This window comes from Salvelinus sp. IW2-2015, linkage group LG36 (genome assembly GCF_002910315.2).
Source record: "Salvelinus sp. IW2-2015 linkage group LG36, ASM291031v2, whole genome shotgun sequence".
Classification (NCBI taxonomy): domain Eukaryota; kingdom Metazoa; phylum Chordata; class Actinopteri; order Salmoniformes; family Salmonidae; genus Salvelinus; species Salvelinus sp. IW2-2015.
In genome coordinates, this window is record NC_036875.1 from 35788021 (window position 1) to 35815463 (window position 27443).

A 27443-nucleotide genomic window follows, 5' to 3' on the forward strand; every position below is an offset into this window, starting at 1 on the left:
CGCACATGGAACATACACAAACACATACCTCTCCAGTTCTAACTGAAACCATATGAACACTGCACAGTTTACTTCAAGAAGCATTAAGCAATAACACATTGAACCCCCCCCCCCCCCCCCTTTCAAATGGCAGGCCTACTCCTTCTCATAATCTATACAGTGAGTGTGAGGTGTTTATTTCCCAGCCTCACCTGGTACCAGCTGTGGTCAGCAGTGTTGGTTTGAGCAGGTCCCTTGACTCCTGTCTCTCGGGATGTCCAGTTAGAGACAGGGAGGAGTTGCTGCCCATACGGCCACTACGCACCTTCAGCCTGGGAATGACAAAGAGTGGACAGTAAGAGAGATCTACAACACCCTCCACTACTCAGCTCAGCCTAAACATCCAGTTTGTTGAGGCAAATTTTGATTTTTCGATGCGAGTCGCCTTTGTTGCTTCTGTACCACTACACCAATCCCCCATCTTGTGCACTGTTTGAAGCTCAACATAAGAGGTCACTGGAGAAGGGCAAAACGAAGTTCCATGAACTGCTGTTTCTTGTGTGTGCAGGGATGCAGGTGTGMTGCTTAGGTTTGTTTAACAACAAAAAAAGAAAAGGGGGGATTTTCTTTCAGAGGAATTATCACCGTAACACATTTTGGCTTTTGTGTTAACTTGACTACAGCTGCTGCAAGAATCCCTCCTGTCAATCAACCCCAAGAGTCCTGCCCACAGAAAAGTGGGCAGCCCCTGGGAATGAGCCGTTGATTCAGGGGGTGATGTCATAACAGAATTATGCCAAGAACCCTCATAAAWATTCTAGCTGTTAATGAGCTTTGGAGGAAGGCTGTGATTGGCTTAGGCTGGCTGTGGAGTGTTGGGGTGACTCCAGGGASATGGAGACAGGGGAGGCTTGGTGACATTCCAAGATTGAGGTTTCCTTTGTCATCAAATACAGTACAATAAAGCGTGATCATGCAATGCTCAATGCTTTGAATGCACGAGGGGAAGCGAAAGATTGCACACTAAAGGGTAGAGACTAGGAACACAACCGTAGTGACTCTTTCAGTGTCCTCACTCACCTGGCTGCAGCTTCCTGTACATTGGTGTTCTTGTCCCCCATCACAACGTGCTCCTCCAGGGAGCTCTATAACATACAGAACATCAGTGGAGGTATAATACAATCAATATGCCAGGCGGCGTGTATTTCAAATAGAAACTTGGCACTGTATCCAACTTCCTGATTATCCAAAGGTTTACAGTACTTATACAATACTTCCTCGTCTAGATGTAAGATTCCAAAGCATCCCTGTACCATTTCTATGTTGCACCAAGATGATTTCTGAGTGTCCATCGACAAAGTGCTAGCACAGACAGTATGAAGATAGGCAGAAACGGCTCCTCCAGTAGAAATCCCTGATCACGCTTGTAGGCGATGTCATGGCGACGGTGGCTAGCTAAGCTTATGGGCAGAAACATGTAAATCGGTTCTAAAATTAACAACTAAGGCAGAATTTCTCACTTCTCCCATTGACTTCCCAACCCCGTCTTGGTCTGTGGAACCTGCTTCGAAGCGTTGCTGGAAGTATCGCAAAACTCTGTGGCGCAAGTGTTCAGTACCTTGAGGGCAGCCTGGGCTTTGATGATGTTACTCTTCAGGTCCTCTGGGGGGCGAAGTGGAGAAGGCACAGAGCTGCTACCCACACTGTTCAGACACTTCACTGTGAGCTTCACCACATCCTCCTTGTGGGGGGACCAACACACACACACGGAGGAGTTAAGCTACAGTATCTTCCTGTAAAGGCTTTAGTTACAATATCTCTGCCCTCCACCTTCCTTTAAGATAAAAAACAAACACAAAACCACCCCACCCTTACAATGGCTCCCCACCCCACCCCTACAATGGCTCCCCACCCCACCCCMACAATGGCTCCCCACCCCAGCCTTACTCCCCAGCCCCAGCCATTGCTTCCATACATTAGCCTGTCATAGTGGCCTACTGTCTTCCTCAGCATATGGAGCCAATTAGGGTCCCTCTGAAACTAAAACCAACACTCCTGGCAAGCCCCCTGCCTATCAGCACACATCAAATCAAGAACCATCACACAAATGCTTTTTCCCCAGGGAGACGGGCCGTGCAGCTCTCTGCCCCACCAGGGAGACGGGCCGTGCAGCTCTCTGCCCCACCAGGGAGACGGGCCGGGCAGCTCTCTGCCTCTTCCCATACAACACAGCGCTGCTCGTCTGACTGACACTAACCAGGCTTTGTTCCCTGCAGAGGGTGGTGTGTGTGTGTGTTCCCTGTAGAGGGTGGTGTGTGTGTGTGTTCCCTGTAGAGGGTGGTGTGTGTGTGTGTGGCTGAGTGTATGTACACAGTATTCATGTCTCTTTTGGGCATGCAGAGTATCCCCCTTTCATTCTCTCCCTCGTCTCCCCGTCGCTCTCTCCACCCCCTTCCTCCTACCTCCCGCGCTCCCTACCCCCCTCGCGCCACCCCCTCTCTCCACCCCTCTCCCTCTTCCAGCTGAGTGCATTGACCTGGTTGTTCATGTTGAGGTTGGCTCTGGAAGGGACAGGGAGCGAGAGACTCTGTAGTTCCGGCTGCTTCAGCCGCGCTGCCGCCTCTGTTGAAGAAACACGGACACGTCTTTACTATCAGTAACACTCCTGGTGGAGCACACAGAACATTTAACTGTTGAATACATTTCATAGTTCTATTCAGCACGTTCAATAACAACAGTGACCGTCTTTGGTGTACCAAGCCTCCAAAAACAAACATCCTGTGTTTGGTAGGCAGAATATTTGCAAGGCAGTGCGCTTCTTTTTGACATTATACAACCTTACCGAACACAACTTCCTCTGCAAGTGGAGTACTTTTAATGAGGCAAGTCCTACTACTAAGGTTACCTACTAAACATATGACATGACTGGTGTTATACAGTAAGTCCAGCCTTGGCATGACTGTTTAAACTCACCAGCAAGAGAGACTTTCTCCTCCCCTGTGAGGCTGGAGGCGGAGGCAGCCATGCTTAGTCCCGCCTCCTCAGACAGGCCTGCTGTCGCCATGGGAACAGGTGTATGGGTGACGTCATTAACGCATGTCTCCAGCAGATCAGCTACGAGTGGCAGGGCCATGCTGCGGACACACACACGAGGACAGATAGAGGCATGGGAGGGAGACACTGCTATACAAGCAGAGTTTTTCCAGAGCATTTGATCTGACAACAAAATTAACAACCTCCAGGGTAGTTACTGGGCCCAGGTTTTTCCCCCCTGATCAAGTCACCTGGTACAGAAAGACAGGGTCACAACATGAGTATGACTTACCTGTGAACACTGGATGAGAAAGGCTGAAGAGTCTACCCCACTGTGACAGTTAATGAATGAGTCTCAGAGCCAGCACCATGCACGACTAATCCTGAAATCAACTGACCATATCCACAATTACACTTGTAAGTCAACAGCTGCCTTATCAGGCCTCGAGTTAGTTCAAGTAACTGTATGGTAATGAGGAAGTAGCTTGATCTCTACATCAAAGAGGGCCTTGAAGTGAGACCAGCAGGGCGTAGCTTACACTTTGCTGCAGCCTGAGGACAAAGACACGGTGAAAGCTGAGGGAAATATTACCACCTACTGCCTCAAGTCCTGTAGACGTGACACACCACACATCATGTAACATGGCATTGGCATCATCTATACAACCTCCATGTAAGGAGAACAACAATGGTCTGAGAACTCTTTACACACAGTTTGGGAGGGAAAGGGAGACTGGTGGGAGAAGGGAGGGAAGGGGATAGAGGGAGTAGAGAGAGGGGGCGGTGTACTAGTTAGCGAATCACATTCCATATGTGACTGCAGTGAGATTACAGGSTGAGAGGCTGCGTTTACYCAGGCAGCCCAATTCTGATATTTCTTTCACTATTTAGTCTTTTGAGCAAAACAGATCAGCTATGAAAAAGATCRGATGTGAAAAGATCTGATGTGACTGGTCAAAAGACCAATTATTGGACAAAATAGCAGAATTGGTCTGCCTGTGTAAACGCAGTCTAAGAGGCTTTGATACAACTGGTTTCAGTTGTCACAGAGGAGACACCTGCCTCCTTCATAGTAAAGAAGATGCAGACCAGCTACTAATAATTACACCTCAGGGACTAGTGACAGCACTGGCCATAATACAGCCAAACAGCACTTGTTGCCTCTACAGAATTAACAAATAAGTATACAAATGACTAAGTGCAGTGCACTTTACACTGAAACTATATAAACAACAACTGCCTACTCACCAACTGGAGGTGGGCGCTTTATTTCTGTTCATTATCAGAAGTCTCAATAAATTACAATACTGAGACAACCTTTGTTCACGCGACTTAATAATGTAAACAGCAAATCCATTTAAAAGAAATAAATCATTGGTAGAGCTGTGTAAGAGTACTGTCAATATATAGAAAGAATATAGAATATAGAACTATTAGATTACATTCAAATTAACCAGCTAGGAGTTTACAGCAAGTACACTGTTAGGAATCTATCTTCTATCTGTATTCATAGTTTGTGCATTAACTTAACACCGATTAAGGCGAGACTGAAACATGTGCAGATCCATAAAATGTACCAAAACAGATTCAAATCAACAATCATAAAAACGTGGGTTGAATCAAATCATTGGATGATTGAGAATACACAAAGACAGCCGGCAGTAACATGAAATATAACAGATAAAACAACTGGGGAAGTGAGGACAAGAGGAACACTTAATATCCCTGGAAATATAATATAAAGTCATTCTTCAGAGACATCTTTCAGTCTGTCTATAATTGAACAGAACAGTGGTCCAGTGGGTTTATGTTGCCGCTCTCCTCTTGGTTCCTGTCTACAGACTGGTTTTTGTTCTACTGTTTCTCCCTCCAATACCATCTTGCCAGACAGTTTCTGTAGGGCGGGGGGGGGGTGTCATGGCAGTTTCAGTGGTTGAGTGAGGAGGAGGAGGAGGAATGGGCAGGAGTAGAGAGAGAGTGAATAGTCCAGGTAATGTGGTGTCACCTGAGCACTGAGACACACAGAGCTCTGTCTGGTCTGTCTCTTGCTGAGGATTAGCTTAGTGTCCTAGTGAGACGGGTGGGACAGGGTGTAGGTCCAGTGGTGTCCGCCCACATCCAGGAGAAGGGTCAGCATTGGGTGGTGAAAGGGTGAGGCCTGGACAGGAAGGGTGGAGGAGAGGAGAAGACAGGGGGTATGGGTGAAGGTGTCAAAAAGAGGAGTGTGTGTAAGAGAGGGAGTGGCAGAGCAGATCTGGAGAGGAGATACAGCAGAATTTACAGAGAAGGACTTGACCTGCCTGTATTAGGTGTTCAGTGACTAATCAGCTGTGGGGGACTATTCTTTCTGCAAACTAAAGTCAGTGTACCTACCAAGTGCAAGACAGAGGTAAACGGGAGGTCCTGAAGTCAGCATTCCCTTACATGATAGTATTACAACAGCATTGTAAGTGATGGAAGGTCCCTATATAATTCACTAGATACATTAAGATGTTGTGACATCACTGCATTAGGATCTCAAAGAGACATGAATAGTCGTGACATTCTTTAGAGTCTGGTTGACTAATAGAACTACATCAGTGGACTTGAAGCACCGCATTTCAAATCACAGATTAAATCGGCAGACCGTAATCTTTCGTGGAAAGTGAGATAATCTGTCGGGACTGAATGGGATGTGTATGATAAGAGCAGCAGTATCTAGGGGTTTTCCATCACTGGTTATTTGGACAAATCACCATTTCGCAGGTGTTAGCATCTTTTGAATTTCGGAAGGGGACATTCGTGGASTACCTCGTTGCAGTTCCGCTCATCATTCCAGTATTTCTTGAGATCGTCTCCTAACATGTATGGACCAAGAACTTAAATCGAGCAGATGACCAATTACGTGAAACTTTAGTTCAGGGTTAGCTGAGATTAGGCAGATCGGAAACAGCTCTTCCAATGTTGACCGTTTCACAAACTCAATGTGAGTGGAGAGTGTTTCTCATACTTATGCATGCCTAGGGGATTGCATAGCTACCATTTATTTACCAAAGTTAATCGAATCTTCTGTAATTTTGGTAATTAACAGGTACTCTATGGCAATCTATAGTATCTTGGGTCATTTATAGAGTATATAGTATACATTTTTTATATCTGTGTCTATATTGTCCATGAGTTTCTGTCCTTGAAATTGACCAAAAGTCTGGTAGTTTTCTGGTAAACTTAGAAAGTTTCCAGTAATATATCTCGCTTTGCAACTCGATGAAGAAGCAGGCAACTCTATACCCGTACAACTAGGCTAACCTCTCTTCAAAGACCGCTAAAAAAGGCATGCTAGTGGTGTACTAATCAGAAATCTTAATATTGATGTTCGCAGTACCTCTATAGAAGGTGGATGATGAGGTGTGTATAGATGAGTGTGAAACTGAGGTCAAAGAGGAGGTAACAGGAAGATAACATTACACATCAGACAGACATGGAGGACAACTTAAAAAAAAAAAAAAAAAATTCATTGATGTTAAGCTAGCTATAAATGTGCTTGTTGTTGTCATGCATTGGTTAGGTTAGTGGGAAGGCAGGCAGATGAGTGGTAACTGGAGTGATTGGGAGTGTTTTTGGTGGAGGTTAATGAGGGTAAACTGAGGGAGACGGGAGAAGAGGAAAAGAAGAGGTTAGCATGCAGCATCCTCCACGGGTTGGGGTGGAGAGGGGTGCAACCTAAAGACCAATTTAACACGACTCCTATGCTTCTGTAAAAGTCGATTTCTTAGGGCTTGAAAATGAACACTGGCCTTCACCTGCATCGTTAATCCTCAACAACTGAAAACGGAACCAATGACGTACAGCCAGGAAAGCTAAGCAGTCAGCAAAGAGCCTAAGGAATGTGTCTTAGCAGGTCTAGTTCATTGCCAGTAACTGCACAAACAAATAATCTGATCTCAACATGAATCAATGCAAGAGATTATCAAATTACAGGAAAGAACAAAATCAAAACCCCCTGAAAAACTATTCAGTGAGTCCGACATCAGGCTCCTATCAGTATAAACACAGTCATAATACTGGTCCTTAAAGTCTCTGCTCTGGCCTGTGTCGCAGTCAGATCCACAGGATTAGGAGCAGTGTTAGTTATTCCAGAACTCCAGCCAAATCCGTGCCTCATTTATTCATGTGAATTGCCCACTTAACACTGTGCTATGGTCACAGCTGCTATTAACGCACGGTGAGTGAAAGCTACACTGAGTGTACAAAACATTAGGAACACCCTTCCAAGAGGCTTCTAAACAGCTTCTACCCCCAAGACATAAGACTGCTGAAGATCTAGTAAAATGGCTACCCAGACTATTTGCATTGCCCCCCCCACACTTCACGGTTGGGATGGTGTTCTTCAGCTTGCAAGCGTTCCCCTTTTTCCTCCAAACATAACAATGGTCATTATGGCCAAACAGTTCTATTTTTGTTTCATCAGACCAGAGGACATTTCTCCAAACTGTAGTTTGGCTTTTCTATGGCGGTTTTGGAGCAGTGGCTTTTTCCTTGCTGAGAGGCCTTTTAGATTAGGTCGATATAGGACTCGTTTTACTGTGGATATAGATACTTTTGTACCCGTTTCCTCCAGCATCTTTACAAGGTCCTTTTGCTGTTGTTCTGGGAATGATTTGCACTTTTCTCACCAAAGTACATTCATCTCTAGGAGACAGAACGCGTCTCCTTCCTGAGCGGTATGACGGCTGCGTGGTCCCATGGTGTTTATAAGACCTTGTTTGTACAGATGAACGTGGTACCTCCAGGCGTTTGGAAATTGCTCCCAAGGATGGATCAGACTTTTTAGATTTTCCCATGATGTCAAGCAAAGAGGCACTGAGTTGGAAGGTAGGCCTTGAAATATATCCACAGGTACACCTCCAATTGACTCAAATTATGTGAATTAGCCTATCAGAAGCTTCTAAAGCCATGACATATTTTTCTGGAATGTTCAAAACTGTTTAAAAAGGCACAGTCAACTTCGGAACCACTAGAATTGTGATACAGTGAATTATAAGTGAAATAATCTGTCTGTAAACAATTGTTGGAAAAATGACTTGTGTCATGCGCAAAGTAGATGTCCTAACCGACTTGCCAAAATGATAGTTTGTTAACAAGAAATTTGTGGAGTGGTTGAAAAACGAGTTTTAATGACTTCAACATAAGTGTATGTAAACTTCTGACTTCAACTGCACCTGCATATAACATATAATCTCTACTACACCACTGATGGGGAATAGGCCTAGATCCAGGGAGGATGGTGTGCCATTATCTTCAGTTCCACCACCTGATCGCATGACAACGTGAGAATCTCTTCCCTGGCCTGTGTGAAGTGGCTCTGAAGAGATCTCCAGGCCTAAAGTAAACTTTCATTAAATCGTAATCGCCAGCTGGCAAAGACCTTCAAGCTTGTTCACTCAGTGCCATGAAATATGCACCAAGTGTGATTTAAGCGTTTATAGGCTGTGGGCTGACATTTTGATCTATCCTCAGTGGCTGCTTTAATCAAATCAAACAACTAGCCTACAGTACTGCATTATCATTATAATCAAGTTTGTTTTTCATTACTCTTCCTTATATGGCTAGGGAGGGAGACGAGAAGTGAAATAAAGACTCAAATGGTAGATATAATCTCAGCCAGGTACTGAGCCAATAAGGGAAAAGGATTTAACAAAGAGGGAGGATACAGTAGCATTAGTAGATCACAACAAGTGGTGGTCGTGAAAACGGGACAGAGGCCAAATGTCAGCTGAGTATTTGGGTTGGTATTGAAGGAGGATCAATGCAGAGAGCAACCATTACCATGGATGAAGATGATTAGTTTACCCCAGGAGGCAGTCCCCAGCCCTGAATCACAGGACCCAGTCCCCAGCCCTGAATCACAGGACCCAGTCCCCAGCCCTGAATCACAGGACCCAGTCCCCAGCTCTGAATCACAGGACCCAGCCCCCAGCCCTGAATCACAGGACCCAGCCCCCAGCCCTGAATCACAGTCCCCAGCCCTGAATCACAGGACCCAGCCCCCAGCCCTGAATCACAGTCCCCAGCAGGACCAAGATAACTTAATTGGTTGAAGCAGAACTCCAGGTAACTTGGAGGGTACATACCTTGCCTTATGAAAAGGCCTGTTTGGTCTCAGTACATCATACTAGAACAAAAAGGTAGAGCTTAGAAATGGGGATTTATCTTAAGAGCACAGCTTCAAGGTCAACCAAATACAGGAAACCGTTTATTTTTAATATGTCAGGAATTCTAAAGGCAGACAGCCTTCATTGCAGTCATCCTCTGGGGATCAAGTTTTAGGAGAGAAGAGAGAGGGGACTGAAGAAAAGGATGGGGTATTTCCTAGAAAAGAGAGTTTGTTGTTTCCACCCCAGCGGGGGCCATGGCCACCACCAACGCAGCAGTAGCTGGACTACAACCACTATCCGTCTACTCAGTGTCGTAACACACTGTCAAACATGCACCACCACCCCCCAGATCCCCTTCACATTCTAGTCACTCAGTGTACCTCTACACACACACCAAACCACCACCACCTGAGAGCTCCAGGGTGAGCGTAATGTAGCCAGGGTCATGTTCACTAGGGTACGCCATGGAAAACGCTTCAAAACATTTTGCAACAGAAAACAAAAATGTGTGTTACRTATTTAACAAGTCCAGTTAATCCCACCACTGTTTGTCTAATTTATTCAGTTTGGTGCTTAATGAACACGACCCAGGGGGCCTAGTGGTTAGAAGGTTGGGCCAGTAACCAAAAGGTTGCAGGATCGAATCCCCGAGCTGACAAGGTAAAATTCTGCCGTTCTGCCCCTGAGCAAGGCAGTTAACCCATTCTTCCCCGGGCGCCGAAGACGTGAATGTCGATTAAGGCAGCCCCCCGCACCGCTCTGATTCAGAGGGGTTGGGTTAAATGCGGGAGGCACATTTAAGTGTCTCCCCATCTGTCTGGTCACTAGCTGTCGCAGAGCAGGCACTAGGCAGAGCCACTATGCGCGTCCACAATGGCACCTTATTCCCTCCATAGCCCACTGCTCTAAAGAAAAGTAATGCACTACATAAGAAATAGGGTGTGATTTGGGATGCTGCCTCTGTGTCCTCTACCCAGTACCCACTGCCCAATGACAGCTCTGTGGCCACCACTCAGTGCCACCCAGTACGCCACTGCCCACAATACAGCTCTGTCGGCCACCACCTCAGTTGCCACCAGTTACCCACTCCCAAAATGACAGATCTTTGCGCCATCCCAGCGTCCAGTGCCATCCGTCCAGTAGCCCACTGCCCAAAATGACAGCTCTCTGCTGCCACCACTCAGTGCCACCCGATACACTCCCGAAATTGGACACGCTCGTGCTGCCATCCACTCAGTCCACCAAGTACCCACTGTCCCAATGACAGACTCTGTGGCCACCACTCATGCCCCAGTTTACCCATCTTGTCCCCAATGACAGCTCGTGTGTGGCCACCACGTCAGTGCCACCCAAACCCAGCTGTCCAATGACAGCTCTGGTGGCCACCACCTCTCAAAGCAGTTCAGTCCACCTCAAAAGTACCCCTGGCACATATACAGCCTCTGCATGGCCACCACGTCAGTGCCCCACACCAGTACCCACTGCCAATGACAGCTCTGTGGCCACCACTCAGTGCCACCCATAACCCACTGCCCAATGACAGCTCTGTGGCCACCACTCAGTGCCACCCAGTTACCCACTGCCCAATGACAAGCTCTGTGGCCACCACTCAGTGCCACCCAGTACCCCACTGCCAATAGACAGGTCTGTGGCCACCACTCAGTGCCCACCAGTACCCACGTCCCAATGACAGCTCTTGTGCCACCACTCAGTCCCACCCAGTACCCCTACGCCCAAATGACAACTCTGTGGCCACCAGCTCAGTGACCACCCACGCCCATGTGTCCACCACTAGTAAACCCACTGCCACCCGGCCCCATAGACCACAGTACCCACTGCAATGACAGCTCTGTGGCCCACACTCAGTGCCACCCAGTAACCCACTGCCCCCATGAACAGCTCTGTGGCCACCACTCATGCCACCAGTACCCACTGTCAATGACGTCAGTTAATATTGGTTTCCTGTGTGCCACCACTCAGTGCCACCCAGTACCACTGCCCAATGACAGCTCTGTGCCACCCTCAGTGCCACCCAGTACCACTCTGCCCAATGACAGCTCTGTGGCCCACTCAGTGCCGGCACACCTAGTAATTCTCTCCATCCTGCATGGCATCTCAGCTCTGCCCCACAGCTGAGCTCCACTGAACCACCTCTAATTACCCACTGTCCAATGAAGCTCTGTGGCCACCACTCAGTCCACCCGGATACCACTGCCACAATACAGCTCTTGTGCCACCCTACCAGTAACCACCCACCACTCAGTCCCACCCAGTACCCACTGCCTCACCCATGTCTCTACCCAGTCACCAGCCCGTACCCACTGACGACCCGAGGTACCTACCCCACTGCCACCCATACCCTACTGCCCAGTGCCCAACCCAGTACCACTGCCAGTGCACGGACAGACACCAGATCTCAGAGGCATGACAGCAGTGATCTAGCAATAAATTTATAAGGCTAGATTTGAAACAAGAGACGCCTCACACTCCTCTTCTCCGATTGGCCACCGCCAGACTCCTGGAGGAGTTTCGATTTCATAGGTCTGCTGGTGCAGACTGAGGTACAGCTGACCACGGCAGGACCAGGGCTCTGATTGTGAGTGCTGGGAACAGAGGACAGGGTTAGTCTTATTGGAGGCGGGGGGGAACAGGGTTAGTGTCGATGTGGAGGCTGGGAGAACAGGGTTAAGTATCTGATGGGAGGTGCTGGGGAAACAGAGGACAGGTTAGGTCTATGGGTGCAGAATGGGTGCGAGCAGGACAGGGGTTAGGTCTGATGTGGAGGGGCTGGGGGTAACAGACGGGTTAGGTCCGTTCGGCTATTTGAATATTAAAATAACTGTGCCCATCCCTAACACCGATTCTTCCAAGTCCTGAAATAAAAAAAGCATGTTGAATTGAGATTCTCCATAGAAAGTGCTTCCTAGTCCAAGACCAGGCTTAATATGTGCCTGGGAAACTGTCACTAGAGTCAGTAGGGTTCAAGGACATCAGAGCAACATACCTTGGCATCTTTGTTGGGGCTCATTCCGTTGTTGTGACTGGTAAAGAGAGGAGAGAGAACTCAACGGACATCATTTTTTTATTTTTTTACCTTTGACCTTTCAGCCTTATGAGCTTATGTTGATGTAACCCTGAAGAAAATGACATTCCACCCTTGTTTTTCACAGAAGACATGGCTGCCATGTCAAGGCTGCCATGGAGGACTCATGTCCTTGTCAGAGCACTATGCCTTTGATTAATCACTCATCGCTACGGCGATGCACGTGAAGTGAGCATCATCACTCCCACAGTCATGATGACATCACTGCTAACTACCTAAGTAATCCACACGCATGATTTAACCATTATGATTCAGTGAGCATGACGAATGGTAAGAAGGGGACGTCAGGCTGACTGTTTTATAATTAAGCCTTCTCTCCGTGACATTTAACATTACTCATTCACAACGCTTTATTGCTGCTGTGATGTAAAAAGGTCACCGGCTGAAAGAGCAGAGTAGTGCGCGCACACACACACACAGAGAGAGATCTAGAACTTCTTGCAGCAGACAGCACAGTGTGGACAGAGAACTGTGTGTGATAACCAGTGTGCTCCTCTCCCAGCACACAGAAGAGATAAAGGCAAGCCTGGAGGAGGATACAAACCAGAGGATACTACAGACTGTGTGAGGGCCTCTGATATTAGTCAATTAGTCAATTATCAGATCACATTTTATTTTTCACATGCGCTGAAAACAACACGTGTAGCCTTTACCGTGAAATGCTTACAAGCCCTTTCCCAACAATGCAAAGAAAATAATATATAGTGTCTGTCTCTCTCTCTCTCTCTCTCTGTGTGTGTATGTCATGTTAATCATACTGAGATGAGTCTTACAACAACAGGAAACAGATATGTATACATCAACAGCTTGAGATTAGTCAATCACTGATCAGTGCCCATCCCAAACATTTAGTGACAAAACATTCCCTTTAAAAAACATGTTCAAATATCTATTTATTTATTAGTTACTTTGGGGGGGGTGTACTTACTCCTGGAGTTTGTTGGCTCCTGGGAAATAAGAGACAGAACATATGAGTCATTATGATGTATAAGGAGTATATTAAACAGTGTGTGTGTGTGTACAGTGAACGCACCCCGGTTCATCATGGTCCTCCTGGAGTAACGGCGGCTGGGCCTCCTCTCAAACGATGCTGACCTCCTGGCTTTGTTGCCCTTGGTGGTCTGGTACTCAGTCTTCCCACTGAGGACAACAGGGTAATATTCATTAACGTACAATGTAGCAAAACAGTTTGCTTACGGGAAACGAAAACAAGCATTTCCTATTGGACAAGGTAGCCCCCCCACCCCATTTCGGGCCTGTTTGATTCTGTTTCGTTCCTGAATACAACCCAGAACAACAGACAGGAAGGAGGGGGAATGAGAGCGAAACCAAACAACCCACCACCAGGCAGGGGACAATCAGGCAGTGAGTCTGCCCAGTGAAGCCTGAACACAGGCAGGCAGGGAGAGGGAGAGCCTCCCTGGCAATCAGACCACCAGGACTGATTCACATACTGACTGGAACTTTTGTTGGGGCACAGGAGCAACACTGGGAAACCGTTTTGCAAATGACTTGAACATATAGAAAATCCTTAGCTAGATCTGGCCTGAAGGGAAAGCTTGTATTCAAACAGACAAGCCTTGGAAAATATGCAAATGTGGTAGTTTCAAGGAGAACAAGAGGGGGTAATTGGAGTCAAGTTTGTGGAGGAGACACTTCAGCTAGAATATAAAGAAGATCACATGAAAACACAAAAGGCAACGAGATTCCTTCATCTCTGGTAACGGTTGAGGTTTTACTAGTCCGCCACACGGTCAGGATGGAAACACGCCTGGCCCTATGGAATATAGCCAAGAACTTGAGTATAGTAGCCACTGKTGGGCTACTTCAGAGGAAAAAGAGACGTGGAGGGTGCAGTGTACCGTTCTGTATCTCCTCCCATCCTTCACCCCCAGTCCCCAGCTACCCCTCATAACCCCCAGGGTGGCCTTCAATGCTCAACCCCCCTTGACAAGGTGTTGTGACACGGGACTGACCCCTGCTGAACTCTGTGGTCATCCAACCAGAAACACGCCATCTTAAAACAACAAGGCCCCAAAGAGAGCCTGAAGCTGCTGTTTTAGCAGTCTGTTGTTTACACTGCAGCAAGACAAGCTATTTTTACACAACGGGACAAGTTGAAAGTTGTAACGAGTTTCATTAGGCACAGTTAGCTTAATGTGAGCACATGGTCAGTTAAATCCTATTAAAATTATAATCTGTGGATTTGTCTAATGTGCACATTTTTTGAGTTTTACAATAATGAACTGGGGATTGAATTGTATAGGGGCATTGTGTAGAGACTTGTGCAGAGTGGAGTGAATAATGAGTGTTAAGTGTAGCAGTACTGTCATCAACCATATCAGACTGACATGGTTGGTGAGGAGTAATATGCAGATGGTAGTATACTGCAGAGTGTAGTGTACACATGCTGCTCAATAGCTACCTGTAGCGGAAGCGTGACCCCATGCGGATGAACCCTGAGCGCGCTGAGCCCTTCTGGACCGGGCCGCGGAGCCGGAAGAAAGCATGGTGTTCCACAGCACACTTCCACAGGTGCTTACAGGCCTTGGGGTGGTCCATACGGAACACAAACGTGTGCTGCTGCTCTTTACCCTGAGACGGAGAGAGAGAGACAGACAAGAACATCCCCTGTATTATAAAGAACAGGGGACAGAGAGGGAACACATATACATGAAACAGTACAATGACTAAAAAGTGGTTAGGACGTTTTTGGGGCTTTGGGTCCTGGGCTCTAGAAACTAGACCAGAGACATGATCTAATAGGTTATTATGGATCCAGAGACATGCTAATTAAACCAGTTAAGACTTAGTACAATGTAATATACTGAGTGTACGAAACATTAGGAACACCTGCTTTTCCCATGACACAGACTGACCAGGTGAATCCAGGTGAAAGCTATGATCCCTTATTGATGTCACTTGTTAAAGCCACTTCAACCAGTCAGTGTAGATGAAGGGGAGGAGGCAGATTAAAGAAGGATTTCTAAGCCTTGAGACATGGATTGTGTATGTGTGCCATTCAGAAGGAGAATGGGCAAGACAAAGGATTTAAGTGCTTTTGAACGGGGTGCCAGGCTGGATTTTTCATGCTCAACAGTTCCCCGAATGTTTCAAGAATGGTCCACCACTCAAAGGACTATCTAGCCAACTTGACACAACTGTGGGAAGCATTGGAGTCAGCTTTCGACACCTTGTAGAGTACATTCCCCAACAAATTGAGGCTATTCTGAGGGCAAAAGGGAGGGTGTAACTCAATATTAGGAAGGTGGTTAGTGTATATTTCTCTTAAAATTCAGATGACAATATACACTACCAGTCAAAAGTTTTAGAACACCTACTCATTCAAGGGTTTTTCTTTTTACTAGATGGTTTGGGTTAAGTTGGACTGCAAAGTGAAGGAAAAGCAGCCAACAAGTGCTCAGCATATGTGGGAACTCCTTCAAGACTGTTGGAAAAGCATTCCAGATGAAGGTGGTTGAGATAATGCCAAGAGTGTGCAAAGCTGTCATCAAGGCAAAGGGTGGCTATTTGAATAAACTCAAATATATTTTGATTTGTTTAACACTTTTTTGGTTACAACATGATTCCAAATGTGTTATTTCATAGTTTTGATGTCTTCACTATTATTCTACAATGTAGAAAACAGTAAAATTAAAGAAAAACCTTTGAATGAGCAGGTGTTCTAAAACTTTTGACCGGTAGTGTACAACAATCCTATACCCCAGTTTCCTAGCTCAAATTATAGACAAGCACAGACAGAGCGCGCGAGAGAGAGCACCCGCAAGCGAGAATTGGCTGCTTCATTTCATTAACTTGCTCATTATTGCAATTTTCCATCAGACCTCGATGAGGCAAATTAAATCCCTTCTCGTGTCCTATTCGGTTATGCCAGCGTAGCGACTTTCTCAGCAGTGCTCTGTCCTGCTGCCTGCTCAGTACACTACAATCAGTCTGTCCAGTGCTCGGCTAACAGTGCTTAATTAATTCGGACACAAGAGCACAGTACAGAGATACAAAGAGAACACCACACATTCACATGTAGGATTAGGGTAGAAGAATTCGGGGAACTTTCAATAAATTCCCTGGCTTTTTCAGAAATGCTGGTTTGAGGATTCCAGATTTCCTGCTTATTCTCCCCTATTCCGGGAACAACCAACCGGGATTTCAACCCTAGGCAGGATTAAGACTTCAACAAAGACACCAGGAGAGGACAACCAGAATACCTTTGAGTGTGCACACACAGACCCCCCATATACACATACCCCACCCCACACACACACGATTAGTAAAATGTCCCAAAGTCAAGACCCTGGCCACATTCCAATGGTGCAACATAGTCCACACATTCCAAGTGGTCACCTGTCAGACTGGCTGAGCAACAGTACCGAGTAGCTTCATAAATCATGACTTTAATTAGTCTACTCCAGGGGTTAGGCAACTAGGTTCAGCTGCAGGCCAATTTTAGTCCGAGCGAATGGTGGGGGGCCGGAAAATGAGAATAATTTGTACACTGCAAATTGACCACAACTAAGCCCAAAAAAAGATTGTATTTGAAAATGAAATCATTATATACCTCGATTACATTGAGACACAAGAGAGTCTATTTGATTTATTTTGTGGGAATACTTAAGAACAGACGTCCTAAATTAAACTCATTCTTAACATAATTCCCTGTTGCCAATCCCTGGTCTACTCTGTCCCATTACACAACTATATGTCTGGTCTCCCAGTCTCCCTCCCTGCCTGCCCCATCTCCCAGTCACCCTACCCTCCCTGCCCCGTCACCCTCCCTGCCCGCCCAGTCTCCCTGCCCGTCCAGTTCTCCTCCGCTAGTCTCCCTCCCTGCCCCCTCCCTGCCCAGTCTCCTCCCTGCCCAGTCTCGCCTCCCTGCCCAGTCTCCCTCCTGCCCAGTCTCCCTCCCTGGCCCAGTCTCCCTCCCTGCCCAGTCTCCCTCCCTGCCCAGTCTCCCTTCCTCCCCGCCTGCCCTTTTCTTGTGGCAACAGGTCACAAATCTTGCTGCTGTGTGGCATTTCACCCAGTAGATGAGTTTTATCAAAATTGGGTTTGTTTTCAAATTCTTTGTGGGTCTGTGCAATCTGAGGGAAATATGTCTCTCTAATATGGTCATACATTTGGCAGGAGGTTAGGAAGTGCAGCTCAGTTTCCACCTAATTTTGTGGGCAGTGTGCATATCCTTTTAGGTGGTTGTAGAATTTAACGTCTCTTTCCTGGTTTTTGATGATTATCGGCCTAATTCTGCTCTGCATGCATTATTTGGTGTTTTACGTTGTACACGGGGGATATTTTTGCAGAATTCTGCATAGAGTCTCAATCAATTGGGTGTTTTCCCCAGACCTCACAACCATGAAGGGCAATGGATTCTATAACTGATTCACGTATTTTTTMCCAGATCCTAATTGGAATGTCGAATTTTATGTTCCTTTTGATGGCATAGAATGCCCTTCTTGTCTTGTCTCTCAGCTCGTTCAGAGCTTTGTGGAAGTTACCTGTGGCGCTGATGTTTAGGCCGAGGTACGTATAGTTTTTGTGTGCTCTAGGGCAACAGTGACTAGATGGAATTTGTATTCATGGTACTGGCGACAGGACCTTTTTTGGAATACCATTATTTTTGTSTTACTGAGATTGACTGTCAGGGCCCAGGTCTGACAGAATCTGTGCAGAAGATCTAGGCCCTCCTGGTGACAGAAGCACCAGATCATCAGCAAACAGTAGACTTTTGACTTCCGATTCTAGTAGGGTGAGGCCGGGTGCTGCAGACTTTTCTAGTGCGCTCGCCAATTTGTTGAAGAGGGTGGGGCTTAAGCTGCATCACCCCACGGCCTGTGTAAAGAAATGTGTGTATGCCAATTTTAACCGCACACTTGTTTGTGTACATGGATTTATTCATGTTGTATGTTTTTTCCCCAAACACCACTTTCCATCAATTTGTATAGCAGAGCCTCATGCCAAATTGAGTCGAAGGTTTTTTTTTTATCAACAAAGRATGAGAAGACTTTGCCTTTGGTTTGTTTGTTTGTCCATTAGGGTGTGTAGGGTGAATACATGCTCTGTTGTATGGTAATTTGGTAAAAAGTAAATTTGACATTTGCTCAGTACATTGTTTTCAATGTCTGCTGATAATGATAATGCAGAGGATTTTCCCAAGGTTGCTGTTGATGCATATCCCACGGTAGTTATTGGGGTCAAATTTGTCTCCTCTTTTGTGGATTTGGGTGATCAGTCCTTGGTTCCAAATATTGGGGAAGATGCCAGAGCTAAGGATGATGTTAAAGAGTAAGTATATCCAATTGGAATTTGTTGTCTGTATATTTCATAATTTCATTTTTGGGTTGGAGGGTTTGTATTTTGTCCTGTAGTTCATTCAATGTAATTTGTGAATCCAGTGGGTTCTTATAGTCCTTAATAGTTGATTCTAAGATTWGTATTTGATCATGTATATGTTTTCACTGTTTATTCTTGGTTATAGGGCCAAAAAAAGATAACTCTGTGTTGTTGTTTGTTTAGCGTTTTCCAGTTTGTGGTTAGATGGTTAGATTCTATGGATTCTTCAATTACATTGAGCCGACTTCTGATTTTCTTCGGCTCACTCACGAGTAGGGACCACGGCTACCCCAGTGTGTGTGTGTGTGTGTGTGTGTCAGAGAAGGGACCATGGCTTCCCCAGTGTGTGTGTGTGTGTGTGTGTGTGTCAGAGTAGGGACCATGGCTTCCCCAGTGTAGAGTAGGGTTGGTTAATTACCTCTTCTGTCTCCTGAGCCTCTTCTCCATCCTCCTCCACCACCACCAGGGTCAGCTTGCTCTTCTTAAAGTCTAGACGGGTGATCTTGGGCCTGGGAGACACACACACACACACAGGTGTTTCAGATGCAACGGGTGGAAGGTGTTTTCCAGTTGTTCTGTTAAAAACAAGGATGTGCCTTACTATCTATTGACACAGGGCTTTGTCCATTGGAAAGTGAGCGCAGAAGCAGAGTTGGGAGCTTAAATGTGTTCTTACCAGAAGAACAGGCCTATCTTGGTCTCTCCCTCAAACACCAGCACTCCAGTGGGAGTCAGTCCTAACTGGTACTCATTACCATCTCGAGCCTGGAGGGAAAAGAGGACAAATCAAATCAAGTTTATTTTATAAAGCCCTTCGTACATCAGCTAATATCTCAAAGTGCTGTACAGAAACCCAGCCTTAAACCCCAAACAGCAAGCAATGCAGGTGTAGAAGCACGGTGGCTAGGAAAAACTCCCTAGAAAGGCCAGACACACCCATTCAGCGCAGTGTTCCTGTTTATGTTTGTCATCGTCCTTAAAATCGTCACTAGCGCTCTGCGTTTCCCTTTTACCATTTTACATCCACGTCATTTAGCAGACACTCTTATCCAGAACGACTAACAGTAGTGAGTACATACATTTTACTCTCTCCTAACTCTTGGTTTCCGGAGTTCCAAATTAAGCAGCAGCAGRTGAAAAGATGAGCTCCTACAAATATTGAAATTTAAATGTTTTTTWYYYMWAAYMWKKWRSYAAAAAAATCAAAAGAAAACTGCAAACTGAATAGGAGACCAAACAAGCAGCAAACAAAGAAGAAAGGCTTTTGAAAAAGTAACAATTTTTCATAAAATTATACCGTTTTCTTAGCTAGCTAAGTTGTTTACCTGTTGCTAGGCAGTTGCAAGGGACATTCCTGAAAGAAGCTAGCTAGCTAACAAGGAGTGTCTAGTTGGCAGAAGAGAAGAAGGGACAAAGAAGGGACAAAGTGGGACAAAATAAGGACAGAAGAAAAGGGAAAGGGGACATTAAGGTGAAGCAGTCCTCTAAAGACACAAAAGACAATAATACAAGAAACAACACTTCTATTGCCTCTCCCTCTACGATACGCACTTTCGGTTTGGTTTGGAGCGAGTAGTTGCGTTCCGCTTTGCTCCACAGGTAGTATTACAGGTAGTATTACATTTCATTTCATTACAGTACAACAGTTTGATTTGTTTGATCTTAGCTGGCTACATAGCCGTCTTTGTATCCAAGATAATTGTGTAGTCTAGAGTAATTGTCGAGGTTACCTAGCCAGTTAGAGGTTACCTAGCCAGCTACACTTTCAAACAAAGTCAACAACGCAGCCACTGCTAGCTAGCCTATTTCACCAGCCAGCAGTACTATATCATTTTAGTCAATAAGATTTTTTGCAACGTAAGCTTAACTTTCTGAACATTCGAGACGTGTAGTCCACTTGTCATTCCAATCTCCTTTGCATTAGCGTAGCCTCTTCTGTAGCCTGTCAACTATGTCAACTATGTGTCTGTCTATCCCTGTTCTCTCCTCTCTGCACAGACCATACAAACGCTTCACACCGCGTGGCCGCTGCTACTCTAACCTGGTGGTCCCAGCGCGCACGACCCACGTGGAGTTCCAGGTCTCAGGCAGCCTCTGGAACTGRCGATCTGCGGCCAACAAGGCAGAGTTCATCTCAGCCTATGCTTCCCTCCAGTCCCTCGACTTCTTGGCACTGACGGAAACATGGATTACCACTGATAACACTGCTACTCCTACTGCTCTCTCCTCGTCTGCCCACGTGTTCTCGCACACCCCGAGAGCTTCTGGTCAGCGGGGTGGTGGCACTGGGATCCTCATCTCTCCCAAGTGGACATTCTCTCTTTCTCCCCTGACCCATCTGTCTATCGCCTCCTTTGAATTCCATGCTGTCACAGTTACCAGCCCTTTCAAGCTTAACATCCTTATATTTATCGCCCTCCAGGTTCCCTTGGAGAGTTCATCAATGAGCTTGACGCCTGTATAGTTCCTTTCCTGAGGATGGCTCACCTCTCACAGTTCTGGGTGACTTTAACCTCCCCACGTCTACCTTTGACTCATTCCTCTCTGCCTCCTTCTTTCCACTCCTCTCCTTCTTTGACCTCACCCTCTCACCTTCCCCCCTACTCACAAGGCAGGCAATACGCTTGACCTCATCTTTACTAGATGCTGTTCTTCCACTAATCTCATTGCAACTCCCCTCCAAGTCTCCGACCACTACCTTGTATCCTTTTCCCTCTCGCTCTCATCCAACACTTCCCACACTGCCCCTACTCGGATGGTATCGCGCCGTCCCAACCTTCGCTCTCTCTCCCCGCTACTCTCTCCTCTTCCATCCTATCATCTTCCCTCTGCTCAAACCTTCTCCAACCTATCTCCTGATTCTGCCTCCTCAACCCTCCTCTCCTCCCTTTCTGCATCCTTTGACTCTCTATGTCCCCTATCTCAGGCCGGCTCGGTCCTCCCCTCCTGCTCCGTGGCTCGACGACTCATTGCGAGCTCACAGAACAGGCTCCGGGCCACGAGCGGAAATGGAGGAAAACTCGCTCCCTGCGGACCTGGCATCCTTTACTCCCTCCTCTCTACATTCTCCTCTTCTGTCTCTGCTGCTAAAGCCAATTTCTACCTCTAAATTCCAAGCATCTGCCTCTAACCCTAGGAAGCTCTTTGCCACCTTCTCCTCCTCCTGAATCCTCCTCCCCCTCCTCCCCCTCCTCCCTCTCTGCTGATGACTTCGTCAACCATTTTGAAAAGAAGGTCGACGACATCCGATCCTCGTTTGCTAAGTCAAACGACACCGCTGGTTCTGCTCACACTGCCCTACCCTGTGCTTTGACCTCTTTTCTCCCTCTCTCTCCAGATGAAATCTCGCGTCTTGTGAGGCCGGCCGCCCAACAACCTGCCCGTTGACCCTATCCTCCTCTCTTCTCCAGACCATTTCCGGAGACCTTTCTCCTTACCTCACCTCGCTCATCAACTCTCCTGCCGCTGGCTACGTCCTTCCGTCTTCAAGAGAGCGAGAGTTGCACCCCTTCTGAAAAAACCTACACTCGATCCCTCCGATGTCAACAACTACAGACAGTATCCCTTCTTTCTTTTCTCTCCAAAACTCTTGAACGTGCCGTCCTTGGCCAGCTCTCCTGCTATCTCTCTCAGAATGACCTTCTTGATCCAAATCAGTCAGGTTTCAAGACTAGTCATTCAACTGAGACTGCTCTTTCTCGTGTCACGGAGGCGCTCCGCACTGCTAAACTAACTCTCTCTCCTCTGCTCTCATCCTTCTAGACCTATCGGCTCTTTGATACTGTGAACCATCAGATCCTCCTCTCACCCTCTCCGAGCTGGGCATCTCGGCGCGGCCACGCTTGGATTGCGTCCTACCTGACAGGTCGCTCTACAGTGGCGTGGCGAGAATCTGCTCCGCACCACGTGCTCTCACCACTGGTGTCCCCCAGGGTCTGTTCTAGGCCCTCTCCTATTCTCGCTATAACCAAGTCACTTGGCTCTGTCATATCCTCACATGTCTCTCCTATCATTGCTATGCAGACGACACACATTAATCTTCTCTTTCCCCCTCTGATAACCAGGTGGTGAATCGCATCTCTGCATGTCTGGCAGACATATCAGTGTGGATGACGGTCACCACTCAAGCTGAACCTCGGCAAGACGGAGCTGCTCTTCTCCCGGGGAAGGACTGCCGTTCCATGATCTCGCCATCACGGTTGACAACTCCATTGTGTCCTCCTCCCAGAGTGCTAAGAACCTTGGCGTGATCCTGGAAAACACCTGTCGTTCTCAATAACATCAAGGCGGTGACCCGTTCTGTAGGTTCATGCTACCAACATGCGAGTACGACCCTGCCTCACGCAGGAAGCGGCGCAGGTCCTAATCCAGGCTGTCATCTCCCGTCTGGATTACTGCAACTCGCTGTTGGCTGGGCTCCCTGCCTGTGCCATTAAACCCCTAAAACTCATCCAGAACCGCGCAGCCCGTCTGGTGTTCAACTTTCCCAAGTTTCTCAGTCACCCGCTCCTCCGCTCTCTCCACTGGCTTCCAGTTGAATCGCATCCTACAAGACCATGGTGCTTGCCTACGGAGCTGTGAGGGGAACGGCACCTCCGTACCTTCAGGTCTGATCAGGCCTACACCCAAACAAGGGCATGCGTTCATCCACCTCTGGCCTGCTGCGCTCCCTACCTCTGAGAAGTACAGTTCCGCTCAGCCCAGTCAAAACTGTTCGCTGCTCTGGCACCCCAATGGTGGAACAAACTCCCTACAGAGCGCAGGTCAGCGGAGTCATCACCACCTTCCGGAGAACCCTGAAACCCACTCTTTAAGGAATACCTAGGATAGGATAAAGTAATCCTTCTAACCCCCCCCCCTTAAAAGAGTTAGATGCACTATTGTAAAGTGGTGTTTCACTGGATATCATAAGGTGAATGCACCAATTTGTAAGTCGCTCTGGATAAGAGCGTCTGCATAATGACTTAAATGTAAATGTAAATGTAAATTTTCATACTGTCCCTGTGGAATCAAACCCACAACCTGGCGTTGAAGTGCCCTGATCTACCACGTGTAGACAGGACAGTAGGCACGTTCTGTTCTCCTCACCTTGACATGTTGCATGTCCCACCCATACATCTCCAGCCACTTGGCCTTGTTCAGGTAGTTAATCTCTGCTGCGACGGCATCTGGCCCTGGGATGGAGCAGAGGGGAGAAAATATACAGAATACTGGGTTGAACAGGAGATGGGGTGTGTGTGTGTATGTATGATGTGTGTGTGTGTCTCTGTATGTATGCATGTGTATGTGTGTGTCCTGTATGTATGCATGTGTAGATGGTGTGTTATGATGTGTGTCTCTATGTATGCATGTGTATGTGTGTGTCTCTGTATGTATGCATGTGTATGGTGTGTGTGTATGATGTGTGTCTCTATGTATGCATGTGTGTGTGTGTGTGTGTGTGTGTGTGTGTGTGTGTGAGATGTGTGTCTATGTGTGTGTGTGTGTGTGTGTTTTTGCGTGAGAGAGAGAGAGAGACAAGGTCACATACAAAGAATGCTGACTCTTGAGATGAACCCCGACTGATGATTCTAAATCTTAAAGGTGACATTAAAATCTCACCCATGAGGAAGTCATACAACACAGGAAGCCCATGCATGTGCCCAGGGTTAAAAAACAGACAATGACAATATTGATCCTCTGTAGTACATGAGTCAACGTAACCTCTGGTCAACCCCGGTCCACACCGACACATGCTTTAAATCAAGTTCTAAAAATAACTGTACTTAACCCGGCCTGGGAACACCCCCAGCTTGAGTACATCAAGGGTGATCAAATAATATAGGTATCCTATAGCCCATGGGGAGCATACAGCAGGTAATCCAAGGAGGGTTTAACTCCTTGGAGTAACCAACTACTGGCACCCAAACGCCTGGCTGTAACGCCTGGCTGTAACCATTGTAACATAAAGGCTGTATAAGATGGGCAATATAACCTCTAGACATTGGTAACACTTTACACTAGCTTTCATTAAAACGTTACCTTGTAAGTGATCTATCAATGGTGATCCCATAAAGTGTTACTCAGACATGTGATATCATTGTTTTACCTGCACTCCTTCCAGGTGTTAAAGATGGCCAGCTCCATGGCCTCCGTCTGCTCTGGCATGAAGCGGAACTCAGACACCATGTCCAGAGCATYCTCCCCKGGATCACAGTCTCCCAGCTCAGCTGGAACACAACCATAGACATGAGTTCTTGAATAAAATCACATTTTATTTGTCACATGCGTCGAATACAACAGGTATAGATAGACCTTACCGTGAAAAGCTTACTTACAAGCCCTTAACCAACAGTGCAGTTCAAGAAATAGACCTCTTCCCTATAGGCTCTCATCATCGATCAGGCCTACCACTGTTTTGTCATCTTAATGATGGTGTTGGTGTCGTGCTTGACCACGCAGTCGTGGGTGAACAGGGAGTACAGGAGGGGACTAAGCACGCACCCCTGAGGGGAACCGGTGTTGAGGATCAGCGTGGCAGATGTGTTGTTGCCTAGCCTTACCACCTGGGGGTGGACCGTCACGAAGTCCAGGATCCAGTTGCAGAGGGAGGTGTTTAGTCCCAGGGTCCTTAGCTTAGTGATGAGCTTTGTGGGCACTACGGTTTTGAACGCTGAGGTTACCTTCACATTCTTGGGCACAGGGACTATGGTGGTCTGCTTGAAACATGTGGGTACTACAGACTCTGGAAAGGTTGAAAATGTCAGTGAAGACACTTGCCAGTTGGTTTGTGCATGCTCTGAATACACGCCCTGGTAATCCGTCTGGCCCCAGGGCCTTGTGAATGTTGACCTGTTTAAAGGATCTTGCTTACATCAGCTACGGAGAGCGTGATCACACAGCCGTCCGGAACAGATGGTGCTCTCATGCATGCTTCAGTGTTATTTGCCTCAAAACGAGCATAAAAATATATTAAACTCGTCTGGAAGGCTCGTGTCACTGGGAAGCTCGCGGCTGCGTTTCCCTTTGTAGTCCATAACAGTTTGCAAGCCCTGCCACATCCGATGAACGTCAGAGCCGGTGTAGTTGGATTCAATCTTAGTCCTGTATTGATGCTTTGCCTGTTTGATGGTTCGTCTGAGGGCATAGCGGGATTTCTTATAAGCGTCCATATTAGTGTCCTGCTCCTTGAAAGCAGCAGCTCTATCTTTTAGCTCGATGCGGATGTTGCCTGTAATCCATAGCTTCTGGTTGGGATATGTACGTACGGTCATCGTGTGGACGACATCCTCAATGCACTTGTTGATTAAGCCGGCGACTGAGGTGGTATACTCAACGCACTTGGATGAATCACGGAACATATTCCAGTCTGTGCTAGCAAAACAGTCCTGTAGCGTAGCATCCGTGTTATCGGACCAATTCTGTATTGAGCGAATCACTGGTACTTCCTGCTTTAGTTTTTGCTTGTAGGCAGGAATCAGGAGGATAGAGTTATGGCCAGATTTGCCAAATGGAGGGCGGGCGAGAGCTTTGTATGCGTCTCTGTGTGGAGTAAAGGTGGCCTAGAATTTTTGTTCCTCTGGTTGCACGTGACATGCTGGTAGAAATTAGGTTAAACAGATTTAAGTTTGCCTGCATTAAAGTCCCCGGCCACTAGGAGCGCTGCTTCTAGATGAGCATTTTCTTGTTTGCTTATGGCCTTATACAGCTCGTTGAGTGCGGTCTTAGTGCCAGCATCAGTTTGTGGTGGTATATAGACGGATACGAATAATATAGATGAGAACTCTTGGTAGATGTGGTCTACAGCTTATCATGAGGTACTCTACCTCAGGCGAGCAATACCTCGTGACTTCTTTAACGTTAGACATCGCGCACCATCAGTTATTATTGACAAATAGACACACACCCRCTTGCCCCTCGTCTTACCAGACGTAGCTACTCTGTCCTGGCGATTTACACAGAAAAATATATTATCCGTGTCGTCATTCAGCCACGACTTGGTGAAACATAAGATGTTACAGTTTTTAATGTCCAGTTGGTCTCGACCGTAGATCATCCAGGTTGTTTTCCGGTGATTGCACGTTGGCCAATAGAACCGATGGTATTGGTGACTTAATCGCCTACGAATCCTAACAAGGCATCCCGACCTTCTCCCTTGCTAACTCCGCCTTTTTCTTCATGCTAATGACAGGGATTTGGACACGTTCTACGGAAAGCAGTAAATCCTTCGCGTCAGACTCATTAAAGAAAAAAATCTTTGTCCAGTTCGAGGTGAGTAATCGCTGTTCTGATGTCCAGAAGCTCATTTCACTCATAAGAGATGGTAGCAGCAACTTTATGTACATAATAGGTTACAAACAACGCKAAAAAAAAGAACAAAATAGCACAGTTGATTAGGAACGGCAGGCATCCCGTCCGGCGCCATTATATATCAATGTTAAGGCAATTTGCTATRTGGGGTCTGGGCTTGTTTTGCAATAAAAGTGAAGCTAATGAGAACCTGTGGGCATGTATTGTTCTGTCTCCATGATTATGGTCCCTGACTAAGGATCTATAGATTACCTGCTAGCTATTCATGAAATTTGTACATTTTGAATAACCCCTTTAAAAGGTTGCTCCCCCCTTACCACCTTAAATTCCTAAAACCCACTAGGACACTAACATTCAAATACATCCAAATCACATTCAAGCCGAGCAACAGACCTCCAATGACGCCTCACTCTCCTCCTTCCCTAAATAGCAGCATGCAGATAACGTCTGACTCTGCAGGCTGGAGGATAAATAGGGCGGCAGTGTGACTCTGCAGGCTGGGGGATAAATAGGGCGGCAGTGTGACTCTGCAGGCTGGGGGATAAATAGGGCGGCAGTGT

At 46.8% G+C, this 27443-nt stretch overlaps 1 pseudogene; it reads right to left on the minus strand.

Moving 5' to 3' along the window:
• LOC111959509 (band 4.1-like protein 5) overlaps positions 1 to 27443 on the minus strand; it is a 52573-nt pseudogene that overhangs the window by 7129 nt on the left and 18001 nt on the right.